This window comes from Nomascus leucogenys, chromosome 15 (genome assembly GCF_006542625.1).
Source record: "Nomascus leucogenys isolate Asia chromosome 15, Asia_NLE_v1, whole genome shotgun sequence".
Lineage (NCBI taxonomy): Eukaryota > Metazoa > Chordata > Mammalia > Primates > Hylobatidae > Nomascus > Nomascus leucogenys.
The window spans coordinates 58,964,621-58,978,344 of NC_044395.1; the positions used below are offsets into that span (position 1 = coordinate 58,964,621).

At 40.6% G+C, this 13,724-nt stretch overlaps 1 protein-coding gene across 3 annotated transcripts in view; it reads left to right on the plus strand.

Annotated features, from left to right (window-relative positions):
• RSF1 (remodeling and spacing factor 1) overlaps positions 1–13,724 on the plus strand; it is a 158,329-nt gene that overhangs the window by 62,724 nt on the left and 81,881 nt on the right. The gene's annotated exons all lie outside the window — the stretch shown is intronic.

A 13,724-nucleotide genomic window follows, 5' to 3' on the forward strand; every position in this document is an offset into this window, starting at 1 on the left:
TGAAAGTAAAGTACCTAGTATTAGGTTTAGAAATCCCTTGAAAATGAATAAATTTGGCATTAGATGGCCTTGATCTAAACAGCAATTTCAGGAAGGCCCATTGTCATCTGTTAGCAAATCATAAAGGTTGCCTTTTGTCATTTGATAATTAGGTTGTATTTTGACAAGAACTAGATGTTCCTTTACTGTTGTATTTCTCAAAAGTAAATTAAGATTAATATTCTTAATTTTTATTTGCATTGTTAGTATTTTGTGTTTTTATTTTTTATTGAGATACAATTCACATAAGATAAAATTCACCATTTTGAAGTGTACAGTTCATTGGTTTTTAGTATATTCACTATGTTGTGCAAACATAACCACTAATTCCAGAACTTTTCTAACATCTCAGTAAGAAGCCTTGTATCTGTTATCGATCAGTATCAGTCACACCCCCACCTTTTCCCCTGTATCCATCTGTATGGATTTGCCTACTCTGGACATTTCTTATAAATGGAATCATAAAATATGTGGTCTTTTGTATTTTCTTTCACTTAGTATAATGATTTCCAGGTTTATGTACATTGTATCACGTATCATCTCATTCCTTTTTATTGCCAAATACTAATCCATTATATGGATAATAGCATCTTTTATGTATCCATCATCAGTTGATGGACATTTACTTGTTTCCTACTTTGTTGTTTATTAGGAATAATGCTGCTATGGACATTTGTGTACAAGTTTTTCTGTGAACACGTATTTTCATTTCTCTCCTGTATATAACTAGGAGTAGAATTGTTGGGTCATATGGTAATTCTGTGTTTAACTTTTTAAGGAACTGCCAAACTGTTTTCCATAGCGGCTGTACCATAGCAATTTATGTTGTACTCACAGCAATTTATGAGGTTTCCAGTTGCTTTGTAGCTTTTTAATAATAATGATAATAGATAATATTTGACAGCTTATTATAAACTCAGTGCTATGCTTTTTTTTTTTTTTTTAACATGCATCACCATTTAATTCTCACCACAACCTGGATCATAGAATGGTAAATTACTCCCAGAGTCACATAGACACCAGATGGTGAAGCAAGGATTGAACAAGGTTTGTCTGATAGCAGAGCATGAATGCTTAATGCTTTATATATTGCAAAGGATTTTCTTTTTCTTTTTTTTCTTTTTGAGATGGAGTCTTGCTTTTTCGCCAGGCTGGAGTGAGTGCAGTGGCACAATCTGGGCTCACTGCAACCTCTACCTCCTGGATTTAAGCGATTCTCCTGCCTCAGCCTCCTGAGTAGTTGGGATTACAGGCGCATGCCACCACGCCCGGCTAATTTTTGTATTTTTAGTAGTGACAGGGTTTCACCATGTTGGGCAGGATGGTCTCGAGAGATCTCTTGACCTTGTGATCGCCTGCCTTGGCCTCCCAAAATGCTGGGATTACAGGTGTGAGCCAGTGTGCCCGGCCTTAGCATTTTCATATAACTTTTACAATGCCAAGCTAATATTTTTTATTTTTTGTAGAGATGGCATCTCGCCACATTGCCCAGGCTGGTCTCAAACTCCTGGGCTCAAGTGATCCTCCTGCCGTGGCCTCCCAAAGTGTTGGGATTACAGGTGTGAGCCACTGCACCTGGTTTGTGGTATTTTTAAAATATCTTTTGACTGTTGCCTATAGTATAAAATACTTATTTGTTGAACTGTGACAACTTGCAAAATGGATACACTATTTCGTTTTTTTGTTTTTTTTTTTTGAGACAGAGTCTCACTCTGTTGCCCAGGCTGGAGTGCAGTGGCGCAGTCTCGGCTCACTGTAAGCTCCGCCTCCCGGGTTCACGCCATTCTCCTGCCTCAGCCTCTCCGAGTAGCTGGGACTACAGGCGCCCGCCACCACGCCCGGCTGATTTTTTGTATTTTTAGTAGAGACGGGGTTTCACTGTGGTCTCGATCTCCTGACCTCGTGATTCACCCGCCTCGGCCTCCCAAAGTGCTGGGATTACAAGCGTGAGCCACCCTGCCCGGCCAGGATACACTATTTCATATCATATAGAAAAGTTCACTGAAAATGGATCAACAACCTAAATATAAGGGCTAAATCTGTGAAACTCTTAGAAAAAAATAAAGGGAAATCTTCATGACCTTGGATCTGGCAGTGGATTCTTAGAAAACCAGAAGACTGAGCAACAACATAAAAAATAGATTAGTTAGACTTTGTCAAATTTTAAAACATTTGTACATCAAAGGACATTATGAAGAAAGTGAAAAGACAGCCTACAGAATGGAAGAAGTTATATTGCAAATTGCACATACTGCAAATCATATAACTGATAAGCATTTAATATTTGGAATAAATATAAGGAGCTCCTAAAACTCAACAACATAAAGACTACCTAATTGGCAAAATTTTTAATAGACATTTCTTCAAAGAAGATACACAAAGATCAAAAAGCACATGAGAAGAAGTTCATCATCATTTGTCCTTGGGGAAATGTGATTCAAAACCATAAAATACCACTTTACACCTAACAGGATGGCTATTTTTTTAAAAAAGGAAAGTAAGTGTGGTGAATTTGTGGAGAAATTGGAACTCTCCTAAATTCTTTGTGAGAGTGTAATATGGTACAGCTGCTATGGAAAGGAGTTTGGCATTTCCTCATAAAGCTCATCAGAATTGCCATACGACCTAGCAATTCCACTTCTACATATATAATTACTCCAGAGCAGGGACTCAAACAGATCTTTGTATGCCAGTGTTTATTGCAGCATTATTCACTGTAGCCAAAAGGTAGAAACAACCCGTGTTCATCAACAGATGGATGGATGTTGCCTTGAAAAGAAATCTTATGTATAATATAAAAGAAAGATGAATTGGACTTTTTTCAGAAATCTTGTGGTTTTACTGGACATCCACTTAAAAATGGAGTATGTGAAAGTTCTTTTGTGAGTGGTAAAACCATGTAGACTTGTTATTGCTTTCCTAAGATACATGTACAATCTGAATCTACTTTCTTTTTTTTTTTTTTTTTTTTGAGACTGGATCTCCCTCTGTTGCCCAGTCTAGAGTGCAGTGGCGCAATCACAGTTCACTGCAGCCTTGATCCCCTGGGCTCAGTGATCCTTCCACTTACTTCAGCCTCCCCAGTAGCCGGAACTACAGACTCATGCTACCACACCTGGCTAATTTTTTTAATTTTTTATTTTAGAGACAGTGTCTCACTATGTTGTCCAGGCTGATCTTGAACTCCTGAGCTCAAGTGATCTCCCAGCCTCCCAGAGTGCTGGGATTACAAGCATGAGCCACCACGCTTAACCTGAATCTGACTTCTCTTGAATATCCTTTGCCACAGCATAGCTCAAGCTTCATTACCTTTCCTTTGAATTATTACAACAGGCTTTAGTTGTTCTCCTTGACATCAGAATCTGTGCTCCTATCTGTCCTGCAGTGCCAACAGGACTGTTTTCTTTTTTCTTTTTTTTCTTCTTTTTTTGAGACGGAGTTTCACTCTGTCGCCAGGTTGGAGTGCAGTGGCACAGTCTCGGCTCACTGCAACCTCCGCTTCCCGGGTTCAAGCGATTCTCCTGCCTCGGCCTCCCAAGTAGCTGGGATTACAGGCATGCGCCACCTCGCCCAGCCAATTTTTGTATTTTTAGTAGAGACGGGGTTTCACCATGTTGGCCAGGATGGTCTCGATCTCCTGACCTTGTGATCTACCCGTCTTGGCCTCCCAAAGTGCTGGGATTACAGGTGTGAGCCACCATGCTTGGCCTCAGGACTGTTTGCTATTAATGCCTCCAGAGCCTCATTGGGTCACCATATTTACTAGCCATGACCCACTTTCATAGACCTGCTCACTATCTTCCTTCATGGTCTTGTCTCTGTCCATTGCCAATCCCAAAAATCTTTATGCCAGGGCTTTATGCTAGCCTTTATGCTAGGGCTCTAGCATAAAGAACTGTATTCAACTCCACCTTGACAGAACATGCCATAGTTTTTTTTCTTTCTGAAATGAGCTTTACCTCCTTATCCATTAAAACCTCATTCATCCTTCTGGTCCTAGCACAGATGTCACCACCTGAAGAAAAGTTTCCTTGGCCTCCCTTCATCCCTTGGCTTGAGTTAGTGTTTCTTGCCTGTTTTCATAGTACTTCATAGCTATGTCAGTTACTCACTTTGTAAATAACTCACTGACTACTTTTCCACTGATGATTATTTGTTTACGATTGTTTCTTCCTCTCTGGATTCTGAAATTCTTGCAGCAGAGACTGTCTTTTAATCCATCCTTGCCCTTCCAATATTTAAAGCGGGGTATGTCTCGTAGCTCTATTCTGTAAATGTTTCAGTCCTCCAGAATAATTATTGCAATTGCTATTTCTCTCATTCTTTAAGTAAAGCACATACCCACTTTGCCTTACTTTCCTCCTGAGGTTAACATTACTTTCAATCTAAGGGTTGTTAGAGAATTTTCTTTATCATGTTATTATTTTATTTTCAGTGTAGCATTTTCACTGCTTGGTATTTTCTTACTAGTTTACCCATTTTACTACCTCCATGATGACAGGTTGTCTTCTTCACCATGGTATCCAAGCATTTGACTAGTTCCGGCCACATAGTCTGCACATAGTAAATGTTTGTGGAATTACTGAAAAGGTTGTTATGAGAATTTACTGAGTTAATATTTTAAAGTACTTAGAATAGTATTTGGCACATAGTAAATATGCAAAAAATGTTATTATTCTAGTAAGAATTGAAAGTTTTCTTTTTTTTTTGAGACAGAGTTTTGCTCTTGTTGCCCAACCTGGAGTGCAATGGCGTGATCTCGGCTCACTGCAACCTCTGCCTCCTGGGTTCAAGGGACTCTCCTGCCTCAGCCTCCCTAGTAGCTGGGGATTACAGGCATGTGCCACCACACCCAGCTAATTTTGTATTTTTAGCCGAGTTGGGATTTCTCCGTGTTGGTCAGGCTGGTCTCGAACTCCCAACCTCAGGTGATCTGTCCGCCTTGCACTCCCAAAGTGCTGGGATTACAGGCGTGAGCCACCACGCCTGGCCTGAAAAGTTTCTTTAGGATGTGTTGTGTTACCTAAAGAAATTATTGCTAGTTAAGATAATTTTTTTTTATTTAAGATAAAAACAATACCTTTGTATGTCTTTCATATACTCATCATGTTTGTTTTGTACTTGCTCTTTGTCTCAAAGTTTGTCAAGGGATATGAATATGAGTAAGATGCATCTCTTCACTTCCAAGAGCTCAGCTATTAAGTTCTTCTTCACACCTGTAATCCCAGCACTTTGGGAGGCCAAGGCAGGCGGATCACGAGGTCAGGAGTTCGAGACCAGCCTGGCCAATATGGTGAAACCCCGTCTCTACTAAAAATACAAAAATTAGCTGGGCATGGTGGCGCATACCTGTAGTCCCAGCTACTCAGGAGGCTGAGGCAGAAGAATTGCTTGAACCTGGGGGGCAGAGGTTGCAGTGAGCCGAGATCACTCCATGGCACTCCAGTCTGGGCAACAGAGCAAGACTCCATCTCAAAAAAAAAAAATCTTGATTCAGATTTGAAAGATTTGAGTAAAGACAATGTGACCCAGTCAGAAGATCTCTGAATGACTTTCAGCAACACACTTCTTAGATGCCTAATACATACCATCATCTTTATATACAAACAAATCTCTCATTAACTTCCTTCTCCCAGTTTTAATACCTTACTTAAAAGCATTTTTCCTGTTTGTTCAAGCCAGGGAACCTTGATAAATCCAGGGGTCACCCTTGATTTTTCTTTCCACTCACCCTCCACATCTGTTCCATCAGCTGTCCTGATAATTCTACCTCCAAACCACAGCTTACTTCTCTCTGATCCCCACTACCCTCATAATGCATGCCACCATTGGCCTTCAGGTTGGTTTCCTAGTTTTCCCTTCTTGCCCCTCTGCAATCCATTTTCTACACAGCAGCCATGATTTCAAATGAAGCATAAATCAGATCATACTATTTTCCCCTTATTTAAAATCCTTTAGTGGTATCCCATCATATTTGAAATAGAATCTTAATTCCTTACCCTAACCTACATAATTTGGCCTTTGGTTACCTATTTTACCATATCTTTTGCCGCTTTCCTCCTTAGTCTAGTTAATTTACACTGGTCTTTTTTCTTTTTTGAGACAGGGTCTCACTGTGTCACCCAGGCTGGAGTGCAGTGGCAAGATCTCGGATCACTGCAACCTTGACTTCCTGGGCTCAAGCAATCCTCCTGCCTCAGCCTCCCTAGTAGCTAGGATGATAGATGTATACCGCCATACCAGGCTGGGACTACACACATGAGCCATCATGCCTGGCTAATTTTGTTAGTTTTAGTTTTATTGGTTTTTTTTTTTTTTTTTGGACACAGGGTCTCACTGTCACCTAGACTGGAGTGCAGTGGTGTGATCTCAGCTCACTGCAACCACCATCTCCCTGGCTTCTGCCTCAGCGCCACCCCCTCACCCCCACCCCACAACCTTAGCTGGGACTACAGGCTTGCACCACCATACCTGGCTAATTTTTTGTAGAGACAGGGTTTTGCCATGTTGCCCAGGCTGGTCTCAAACTCCTAGGCTCAAGCGATCCTCCTGCCTTGGTCTCCAGTGTGCTGGGATTACAGAAGTGAATCACCACACACCAAACCCTAATTTTTAAAATTTTTAGTAGACACAGAGTCTCCCTACATTACCCAGGCTGGTCTCAAACTCCTGGGTTCAAGTGATCCTCCTACCTCAGCCTCCCAAAGTGCTGGGATTACAGGCATGAGTCACCTACCCCAGTCTCAAATGTCAACTTTTTAATGAGGCCGTCAGTAAGCACCCAATCCAGAGTAGTACTCAAACTTTCTGTATCACATTACTCTTTTTTATTTTCAGCATATCATTTTTAGTGCTTGATATTTTCTTACTAGTTTTCCTGTTTGACTGCCTCATAGGATATAACCTCCATCATGATGGTAGAACTACCCAATCAATGCCCCCTGCCCATGTAAAGCAGCTGAATTGCAATAGTGGAAGAGTTTTAGCAAGATAGAACCATCTAAAGGGAAGACCAAAGTCATAATTATTATTCAAATTAGTCTCCTCTAGCATTTGGGGGCTAGGGTTTTTCAAACACAGTTTAGGGGAAGGGGTTCGGTGGCTAGGCAATGGGTGCTTACTGCTTATTGGTTGGCGGTGCAAGAGAAATGGTCTTCCTGCATATTTGGTCATTGCTAGGTGGGGCCACAGGTTGCCAGGTTCAGGTGGAGCCACTGGTCATCAGACATGCAACAAACCTGGAAAGACCTCTCAAAAGGCCAATCTTAGGTTGTACAATAGTGATGTTATCTGCAGGAATAATTGGAGAAGTTGCTTGTCTTGTCACCTTCTGAATAATGGCTGGCAATCCTTTACCTCTACCAGGGGAGTCCAATCTTTTGGGTTCTCTGGGCCACATTGGAAGAAGAGGAGTTACCTTGGGGCACACATAAAATACACTAACATGAATGATAGCTGATACGCTTTTAAAAATCACAAAAATTTTCATGTTTTAAGAAAGTTTACAAATTTGTATTGGGCCGCATTTAAAACCGTCCTGGTGTGTGGGCCACGCATTGGACAAGTTTGCACACCTAAGCCAGTTCACTCTCCTCTATCCTCCTAGCCTAGTGGTGTCTCATTAGCTTTACAAAGGCAGTTGAGTTTTGGGGAAGGGCCATTGTCATTTAAATTGTAAACTAAATGTCTCCCAAAGTTTAAGCCCAGGAATAATTAAGGGCAGATTAAAGGCAAGATGGGAGTTGGCTAGATTAGATCTCCCCCATTGTCATAATTTTTTCACTAGTATAATTTTTGCAAAGGCGATTTTGTTATCAGAAAGAGGTCCCAATCCAGACCCCAAGAGAGAGTGTTCTTGGAGCTTGCACAAGAAAGAATTCGAGGCAAATCCATAAGGTAAAATGAAAGCAAATTTATTAAGAAATAAATAAAAGAATGGCTACTCCATAGGCAGAGCAGGGCTGCTGCTTGCCCGTTTTTATGGTTATTTCTTGATTATATGCTAAACAAGGGGTGGATTATTCATGCCTCTCCTGTTTAGACCATATAGGGTAAAATGGTCTAAAATTTTAGACCATATAGGGTAAAAATGGTTCCTGGTGTTGCCATCGCATTTGTAAACTGTTTTGGTGCTGGTGGGAGTGTAGCAGTGAGGACAACCATAGGTCATTCTTGTGGCCATCTTGGTTTTGGGGGGTTTGGGGCGGCTTCTTTACTTGCATCAGCAAGGTCAATATGACCTTTGTCTTGTGCCGACTTCCTATCTCATCCTGTGACTTAGAATGCTTTAACCTCCTGGGAATGCAGCCCAGTAGGTCTCAGTCTTATGTTACTCAGCCCCTATTCAAGATGAAGCTGCTCTGGTTCAGATGCCTCTGACAGTTTGCGACCTCGTCTGGGGCGACTTCCAAGGTTTATTGTCTCACAGCCAGGGACATCAAGGACTCAGATACCCAGAGAGTGAGGTTAAGAGTGGAAGTTTAATAGGCAAAAGAGAGAATAGCTCTCAGCTACAGAGAGGGGTCCCAGAAAAATGGGTTGCCATTCCACGGTGAAATGCAAGGGGTTTTATAGATGAATTGGTGGGGAGGTGGTGTCTGATCTACATCGGGCGTGAAAAAACAGCTAAGAATAGGTGTGCCATTAGCATAGGAGCGAATCTCTGGCATCCCCCACCTTAGTCTTTTATTATGCAGGCGAGTTTTCAGCCTGAACTGTGCCATGTTCCCCATTTCTTTTCCCTTCCGTACACGTGCTAACAAAAAAGGGAAGGAGTTTCCATGGTGGACATGCCTGGCCCCCAGGTAGCCCTTTTCTATTGGCACAGCTGCCAGCATTCCCCCTTGCAAGCTTTCAGCTTCCATATTTATGTTTGCAGCTCGATTTTTCAGGCTGCTCTTTGTTAGAAAAATAAATAACTTCTTGGGCTGCTCTTTATTAGAAAATAAATAACTTCTTGGGCTGCTTTTTGTTAGAAGGGAAGTTCTGCTGAGGACTCTTGCCCTCACTATCTGCCTAAATAATTTCTATCTCCTGTATCAGTTTCAATGGGTTGTCTTTTTCACCACGGTATCTGAGCTCCTAGACTACTTACTGCCATATAGTCTGCACATAGTAGTATTTGTGGAGTCACTGGTTAAGTGAATCTCTTTCAACTTTACGTTTCTCAATTGTAAAATAAGGATTTGGATCTAAATGATCTCCAAGGATTCCTCTTGTCAAAGATAAAGCCTGACAGTAGTTAAAGCTGATAAAGACAGATTTTATTCAGTAACTATCACAGTACAGGAAGGAGCTGTGCTGTGTTCGAATTTGTGCAGAGGTGACTGGGTGTTTATAAAGGAGAAAGAGGGAATAGGGAGAGGAGTGGGAGGAATGGGGGAGCTTTAGTCAAGTTATGGAAGTGAAAAATTTAAAAAGAAGCTAAGAGCATTGTTGACTTTCTGTGATTATGTCATTTCTGTCTTCTAACTAGCATTAATGGAAATTAGGTGTCTGCCCGCTCACAGAGACTGGTAGACTGAGGCCCTGTCTGTTGGTTACATTTCAAAGGAATGACCTTCAGGTCCTTCAGAAAGATATTCTGGGTCTTAGGAGATACATATGCATCTCAAGGGGACAGAAGAAGGATTTACAATTTTAAATTTGTTTAATAAATGGGAAGAGGAGGTCTGGGACCTGTCTTCAGATGTTGGCTGGAATCAGAAGTAAATTCCTTTGAGAGCCTTGGGTTTTTCCAGACTGGAACTTAAGGGGGGCTAGCTCCCCCCAGGGGTGAGATCTTAGGCTCTTAGAAGCCATTTCACACCCTCTTTTTAAATTTCTTATGAGTTATCTGAAAGAATTATTGGTACTTTGATTGTTTATATAAATCCAAGATAAATAAGTTAAATGATCCCACTGAGATAAAGTCTATGTATTTGCTCTGTAGGCATGTGAAGTCACCCTTCCTATATATATTGAGCTGATACGGAACCTTTAAAAAAGCTCCCTTCCTTTCCTGTGCCCAACATTTTCCATCCTCATCCTCCACTTTGTTTACCTGTATGTAGAGGTTAGGAGGAAAAGATGCAAGGGCTATTGGAATGGCAGTAGACTGGTGGCCAGGATGCCTCCCTGGCCACATATTTGACTTTCACCTTTGCAGGCACCAAACATTGATTCTGGCGTTGTCAGAAGAATGGTTGTCCCTCAGGCACCATGCAGGAGAACGCAATGGGACCTGACCTATCAGCTAGATTTATAGATAATCAAACACAGAACAAGTATTATAGAATAATGATTTATGGTGATAATAGGTATGAATGTTATGTCAAATTGTTCATGTTTTAGATATTAGAACATTCTCTCCCTCAAGAGAAATTGCATGTAAAACCAGGTTATAATTATAATGCTTCTTGGTCAGAAACAAGTTGGAGCATGGGGAATTAATAGGAATTACCAATGTAATTAGGATCTGGTTGGTTCTAGGACCCAAGAATTCACTGTTATTGACAATCTCTGATAGACACAGCTGATTTCTGGCTCCCTAGGCAGATTATAGCTTATGAGCCACATCTTGCCTGGTACCTGTCTCAAAAAGCTAAGAATGGTTTTTACATATTTAGATGATTGGGAGAAAAACCCAAAAGAAGAATAATATTTGGTGACATGTAAAAATTATATTAAATTCAAATTTCATTATCTATAAACAAAGTGTTACAGGAATACAGCAATGCCTGTTCATTTATGTATATTCTATGGCTGATTTTGCACCATGATAGTAGATCTGAATAGATACAAGAGAGACCCTATTGCCCACAGTGCCTAAATTATTTCTTGTTGGGGCCTTGAGAAAAATTTTGCTTACTCTGGGTGTAGATTAAATAGTTTTGCATAAGAATTATTTAGATGTCTTTTTGAATAATCTTTTTATTTGCAAGTTTTATTTGCAGTGTTCATTTTGTGGTAACAGTGGGTTATGGCTGTTTTGTGCATAGCTAATTAGTGGATTTTTTTTTTTTTAACATCAAATGGCACAGCAGTATGTCTAAATTGCCCTTAAAGAAATACAAAATGAGCCAGGCGTGTGGCTCACACCTGTAATCTCAGCACTTTGGGATGCCAAGCCAGGCGAATCGCAAGTGGCAGGAGTTCGAGACCAGCCTGGCCAATATGGTGAAACCTCGTCTCTACCAAAAATACAAAAATTAGCCGGGCATGGTGGCGGGCGCCTGTAGTCTCAGCTACTCGGAAGGCTGAGGCAGGAGAATCGCTTGAACCCGGGAGGCGGAGGTTGCAGTGAGCCGAGATCGCACCACTGCACTCCAGCCTGGGCGACAGAGTGAGACTCTGTCTCAGAAATACAAAATGAGTAGTAAATTTATCTTTGAAATCTGCAAAACAAATGTACCCTAAATGCTATAAATAAAGGTCAGTAAATTTAAGTTAAGCAGCGTGGGGCAAAGGATTTTTATCATCTTTATATCCATTTCTCTTTTTTTATCCTCCCCTTTTACACATAGATGCTAATCAGTGGTTGTTGTTTTTGGAATCTGTGACACCATGAGCCATTGGCTGTGCTTCCATGTCTGGTTTGTTGGCCAAACTTTGGAGCTATGTCGTTTTTCACCTCTCAGATACTAAGGATGAGCTTCCCCATACTCGGCATTAGCCTCTGGGATAGTCAGCCAACGTTATCTTCTTCTAGAGACTTGGTACTCAACTGAGCACTCAATAAATGCTTCATTCAGGTCATAGCTGGACTCTGCATTGTTGATTGTCTCTCTTTCTTTTTTTAAAATTTGAGATATTCACATACCAGAAAATGTACCGTTTAAACAATTTAGTGTTTATTAACATATTTACAGGGAATATACAACCATCATCATTATCTTAATTTGAGAACACTTCTATTACTCTGAAAAGAAATTGCCTACCCATCAGCAGTCACTTCCCATTCCTTCCTTCCCCTACCCACTGGGAACTGCTAATCTACTTTTATCTGTATGGATTTGACTATTCTGGACATTTCATATACATGGAATCATGCAATATGTGGCCTTTTGTGTCTGATTTCTTTCACTTAACATGTTTTCAAGCCTCATCCATGCTATAGTATATTATTACCTCATTTCTTTTTATGGCTACATTAAATTCCATTGTGTGGTGTACCACAGTTTATCCATTCACCTGTTAGTGGACATTTGGGTTGCTTCCACATTTTGGCCATTGTGAATAATACTGCTAGGAACATTTGTGTACAAGTTTTTGTGTGGACGTATGTTTTCCTCTTTCTTGTGTAAATACTTAGGAGTGTAATGGCTAAGTCATATGGTAGCTAAATATTAACATTTTAGGAACTGCCAAGCTGTTTTCCAAGGCAACTGCACCATTTTACATTCCCACTAACAACCTGTTAGCATTCAAATTTTTCCATATCCTCCACCAACATTTATTATTATCTTTCTCATTGTGGTAAAATATCTATTCAGATTCTGACATTTTAGCTTTTGATATAATCACTTTAGGGTCTTCCTCATGTAATATTTCTATTTTTCCCTTTTTCTGTATATCCTTTTTTTCTCTCTAGAAAACGCAACACTGTCAGCCAGAGGAAGTAATATATTCTAGGGAATGGGAAACTCATGCTTCCAGTGAGTCTTTTAAGACTGTCCATTGTCCATCTTGGCAACATGAAGAAACCCTGTCTCTACAAAAAGTACAAAAATCAGCCAGGTGTGGTGGCACACGGCTATAGCCCCAGCCCCTCGGGAGGCTGAGGTGGGAGGATCACCTGAGCCCAGGGGGTCAAGGTTGCAGTGAGCTGTGATTGTGTCCCTGTACTCTACCCTGGGTGACAGAGTGAGACCTATCTCCAAAAAAAAAAGATCCTCTATTATATTGTTCCTGGCTGTACTGCTCGTTTTGTATTCTTTTTCTATATTAATACTAATCTTCTATTATTTTATTACACAAATCGATGAAAAGAGATGACACTATGACACTAGTGCAGGCTAGGAAAAGGGTAACCCACCTGAGAGAGCTGGCTTGTTTTTCTTCCGTCTACCCCATTCCCTGTACTCCAGGTTAATCTCTTGCCTTGTGTTGGTTCTTCTCCTTTGGCCCTCATTATGCTCTTTGCTCCTTGAATTGCAAAAAATACGTGAAATTGCTGGCATTTTGTGTCATTTTATGCCTACTCTTTGGCCTTTAAGATAATATTATTACTGTTCCAGTTTTATTGCTGAAAAAACTAGCTCACAGAGGTCATAGAACCCATTTGCATTTCACTGTGTTAACCTCCCTTACTGGCTTCCTCTGACCTCTAGATTAGGGTGATGCTGATGAAATGAGAGAAAGTTTCTTGCACTGGCTTTGAAGTGCAGTGGTTATTCAGATCTTCTTTCTTTGGTCTGTTACAGTGGCTCTGGTTTGCCTGAAATGCTTGTGTAGCAAGAGAAGCCTAGACATTTATCTTAAAGCCAAGTGACATAAGTTTTCATATGCCAAGAATGGAATTTTAACTTTACTCCTAAATAGTAGAACAATGAGTTCAAGAGAGGCGTGGTTAAAAGTATGTGTACAATTTGGCATGTTTTTTGAACTAATTCTGTCCCAGGCAAAAAGATGAATAAATTTTTGTCATTGCCCTAAAGGAACTTCCAGCCACTTGGAGAGATGGAATCAAACAATTACTCTCATGT